The sequence below is a fragment of the Balaenoptera physalus genome (assembly GCF_965194825.1).
Source record: "Balaenoptera physalus genome assembly, chromosome: 1".
NCBI classification, from domain to species: Eukaryota; Metazoa; Chordata; class Mammalia; order Artiodactyla; family Balaenopteridae; genus Balaenoptera; species Balaenoptera physalus.
In genome coordinates, this window is record NC_138882.1 from 157,588,782 (window position 1) to 157,593,860 (window position 5,079).

Here is a 5,079-nt window from a genome sequence, read left to right on the forward strand (position 1 = left end):
TCCAGTGCCACTGCATTTGGATGAATCTAGCTGTGGTTGGAGAAAGTGCATCTTGCCAAAATATATGGGTTTTCTTTAGGTGATTCTAGGAGGCCTCTTCATTAAATAGCAGTTTTGGTAGAAGATGTAGTACACACTCAGTTAATTAACCTGTTACAGCAAGCTGCTGAAGTTTCTCAGCTTCGGGGAGCAAGGGTAATCTCTGCTGAAGATCTTCTGTTTTTGATGCACAAAGATAAGACAAAACTTAGAAGACTGCTAAAGTACATGTTTTTCCGAGACTACAAATCAAAGATTGTCAAAGGCATCGACAAGGATGATCTTCTGGAAGACAAACTGAGTGGCAGTAATAATGTGAACAAAAGATGAAAAATCACTCAAGACTTTCTCAACTCTATTGACCAAACAGGAGAACTCTTGGCAATGTTTGAAGATGATGAAATTGATGAAGTTAAACAAGAAAGAATGGAGAGAGCAGAAAGACAAACTCGAATTATGGATTCGGCTCAATATGCAGAATTCTGTGAAAGTCGACAATTAAGTTCCTCCAGAAAAGCCTCCAAATTTTGAGACTGGTTGGACCGCAGCAGTATGGAGATAAAGCCCAATGTTGTCGCTATGGAAATTTTAGCATACAAAACTGTGGCACAGTTAGTGGATCTGGCTCTTCTCATGAGGCAGGACGTGGTAACCAAGGCAGGAGACCCCTTCAGCCATGCCATTTCTGCCACCTTCATTCAGTATCACAGCTCTGCTGAGGGATCTTGCCTGAGGTCCTACCCAGACTCTCCTGAGAACACACCTCCTCCTACACCAAGCGCTCCATCATCTGGATCACAGCTCTCAGGGAGAACCACATCAGGATCCCTAGGGAATGGGAGTGCTAGACAAGACCCAGCTAAAACCAAACAAAGGAAAAGAAAAAAGAGCACCGTGGCCTGTGGTGTTGAGGCTCACAGCAATGCCATCCAGCCCTGTCACATCAGAGAGGCCATTCGATGCTACGGCCACAAGATTGGCCCCCTTTCCCCATTCACAAGTGCCTACTGCAGGAATGGGATGGCTTTTCTGGCCTGCTGATGTGACTGTGACTGCAACAGGAAAGGCAATGTTATATTAAGGTGATTTCTGTTCCCCTCCTTGGGCAAAATAAAATACAAGTTTACCTTCTCTGCAAAAAAAAAAAAAAGAATCCGCCTGCCAATGCAGGGGACATGGGTTCGAGCCCTGGTCAGGGAAGATCCCACATGCCGTGGAGCAATTAAGCCCGTGTGCCACAAGTACTGAGCCTGTGCTCTAGGGCCTGAGAGCCACAACTACTGAAGCCCGTGTGCCACAGCTACTGATGCCCACATGCCTAGGGCCCATGCTCCACAGCAAGAGAAGCCACCGCAGGGAGAAGCCCACACACAGCAAGGAAGAGTAGCCCCTGCTCGCTGCAACTAGAGAAAGCCCACGCGCAGCAAAGAAGACCCAACACAGCCAATAAATAAATAAATAAATAAATAAATAAATAAATAAATAATAAATGTATGTGCTACTCCCATTTTATTGCCCTGATTAGTTCAGTGGACCCTGAGTCAATGGTCAGCTCTACCAGCCTGGTCCTGGGGAGTCAGGAAAATTGGGAACCCTGCGTAAATACCCAGTTTCCCAGGTACCAAGAAAAGAGATATGAGTAGTTCTCAATTGCTTTAGAACACGTAGGGGGGAGGGGTGTGTTTTGCACATCAGAGAAAACTCCATCTGACATTCCAAAAAGACCAATTTCCTTGTCTCTCACCCTCTCTCCTTCCTTCTCTTCTTTCCTACTTTTCCCTTCCCTCTCCTACTAGGGATGATGCCTTAGCGCCTTCCCTCAGCTAGACCCATTGGCAGTGTGACCTCAGGCAAACAGGGTTTCTGTTCCCCTCTGGAGGAACCCAGGTAGGAGGGCATGTTTGCACACGAGGGTGGACCCTTATAGCCCTCCCCTCAGGCCCTATCCAGCTCCACCCCTCTTGGCATTTTCCAGATGTAAGTTCCCAATACCTTCTGCTCTCAGGGGTCTGGCTGAGGCAGCCAGGAGAAGGGCAAGCCCTCACCTGGTGTTCAAGCCACACACCGACCAAGCCTTGCCTGGTCCCCGCTACCTCCTCATCAGACACACTAGCTGCCTGGGGCAGCCAAGAGCGCCAGTTAAGAGCGCCATCTTGGGTTTCTGACTGGCCTGAGGTGCACGTCCAACCCTGGGCAAGTTCCTTAATCTCTCTAAATCTCAGGTTGCTAATCTGTAACACAGTGGTTATTATAGTCTCCTCCTCATCAGGTTGTTCGAAAGATTAAATGAGAGGATATGTGTACAGCACCCACCTCTCACACTGAGTGCTCAGTACATTTAAGCTTAATATTCTTGTAGTTGTTTGGGGGCGGGTGGTGATCAATAAAAGGAGAATGGGTGAGACAACCTTTAGCTTGGATTCTGGGGTTTCTCTGTCTTCCAGACAGCTTGTCTCACTGCGACAGAGTTGCCTCAGAGTAATCCCAGCCGCCCCTGGCTGGAGCCCAGGCCTAGGTATGTGCAAGGCGGAGGGAGATGGCTCGGGCTATGGGCTGTGGGCAGGGCAGAGCAGGGTCAGGAGGCCTGCAAGCTGGCCATGTTCCATTCAGGCACAACCTATAAGGCAAGCCAGGATTCTGCCTCGAAGGCCTTTGGCTAAGGGGCCAGGATCGGGTTTCCGGAATAAACAGTTTGGGGTGTGCCAGGCAGCCTTTTGTGCTGGGAGCTGAATTCTGGGCCAACCTCCACCATGGACTCACTATGTGATCCTGGGTAAGTGGGTTCCTTCTCAGGTCCTCAATCTGCCCGTTTGTTCAATGGGAGGGTTGGACAAGGTCCCATCTCGCTCTAAGACATCATATTTGAAAGAGTTTGATGCCTGGAAAGAGAGCAGAGTTAGCCTAAAATTGTGGCTGAGAGTCTGGAGGCAGCTGGGAGAAAAACAAGGCTGTTTCTTTCTCTCCTCTAACCCGCAACCTTTGCCTACCTAGTTCCAGGCACTCTGTACACAGTGTGCTTCCTCCGGGAAGCCCTCCCTGAGCCCACCCCCACCCCCACACTACTGTGTTTGGCTGTGAGTGATCCCTTCCTGCACTTAGAGTGTTGTATCTAAGTGTGCTTATTCACAAGTCTCCCTCCTCTCACCCTTCAAACCTCCCTCCTCCTCAAAGGCAGGGGTACCTCCAATTCACCTCTCTGGGTGCCCATGGCTCAGCACAGAACCCGGTGACCAACCATCCCAGGGTGCCCACGACTGAGAGGTTTCCCAGCGAACAGAACTTTCAGTGATAAAATCAAGAAAGTCCTGGGCATACTGCAGTGCTTGATCACCAGTTGCTCCACAGTTGGGTAGATAAGTGCTTACTGGATTCAATTAAGAGAGAAAAACAAAAAGCACAAGAAATTTGTCAGCAAAAGGGGTGGCCCATTTCTATGATTTTTTTTTTTAATTTTAGATTATGTCTGGATCTGCGATAGCCAACACAGGCTGTCGACCATCATAAACTCCCCACATTTTTCCATACTTTTTAAAACTTTTATTGTTAAAATCCCAAATACCCTTATGGTGGGCCAGAATATTTCCAAAATAAGGCAGAGGTGTTGGCCCAGGAATCCTCAGCTTCTTAAAAGACCCATGTGAAAAAGACCCATGTAGACAGAGAAGCACCAAGCTGGTAGCCAGGAGAACCCAGGTTTCCATGGAAAAGGTTGGGATCTGGTCCATGGCCAATTTCCTCTGTGGTTCCCTCCTCTGAGTTTCCTTTCAGCAATGTGTGCTACTCTTTGTAGGTCTGTGAATGTGGAGCTTCCCTTCCTGTCCCCCATTTCTATGAATTTTCATCTCAGGGAGATAGGGGCCAGAAATTGTTTGGTCTTAACAACATGCCAAGGCTGCAATAAATATATTCAGAATTGCAGACTTTGGAAAGATTTTCCTGAGCATAATCTCCACTGATTCTCACAAAACTCTGTGAGCTCATTAAAGAAGGAAACCTAATATTTTTCTCACTAGTCACTGAGGTACAGAGGTAATACATGGAGAAATATACCAAATTCATGGATGGGAAGACTTAATATTACAAAATGGCAGTTCTTCCTAAAGCAATGCCATTCCAAAGAGTCCCAACAGGAATTTCCATAGCACTTAATGAGCTGATCCTAAAGTTCTTATGGGAGAATAAAGGGCTGAGTATAGCCAGAGGAATTTGAAAAAGAATAAGAGTAGATTTACCCCCATAAGATATCAAGACATTTTAAAGCTCTAGTAATGTTTTTTTAATGTACTCATGTAATGGAACAGAAAAACGAAGAATATCAAAACATCATATATGACAAAAGTAGCATTACAAATCAGTAAGGGTAAATGAAACACTCAATAGATGGTGCTGTAACTATTGACTGTCCCCATGGAAACGGGAAAATTAGATCTGCATCTTATATCATACACAAAAATCCAAATGGATCAAAGACCTGAACATTAAGTCTTTAAAAAAAAACTTTAAAACTTTTAGAAGAATATCAAACCATAAAGCTTTGATAAATGATAAATTTGACCACATTAAAAACTGACAAATTTGACCACATTAAAATTTGAAGTTTGTGCATACAAAAGATATAATAAGCAAATTAAAAGGCAGGTCATAGACTGAATCAGATATTTACAAAACATGTAACTAGCAACAAATTAGCTTCCCAAATATTTAAAGATCTACAAATAATAAGTGAAAGACAAACATCCTAAGGATAACTGACAAAAGATATGAAAAGGCAATTCATAGAAAAAACCTCAATGGCCAGAAGCATGGGAAAACGTTCAACTTCACTAGAAATCAGGGAAATGAAAATTTATTCTTACAATGAGATTCCATTTCACATCCATCAAATTAGCAAAAATTTTCAAGTTTGAGAATACCAGGTATCGGTGAGGTTGTAGAGAAACAGAAACCCTCATATATTTCTAGTAACAGTGTAAGTTTGAGAGCAATGTGATAATGCTTGGCAAAGTTGCAGAAGTGCACACCTCATCACCCAGCAATTCT

The 5,079-nt window shown here is 44.9% G+C and overlaps 1 pseudogene across 1 annotated transcript; it reads left to right on the forward strand.

The window, feature by feature from the left end:
- Nucleotides 1-1,522, forward strand: LOC309646884 (transcription initiation protein SPT3 homolog pseudogene; annotated as a pseudogene). Its single transcript has one exon. The product of its transcript is annotated as a transcription initiation protein SPT3 homolog pseudogene (transcript).
- Nucleotides 1,523-5,079: the final 3,557 nt, after the last annotated feature.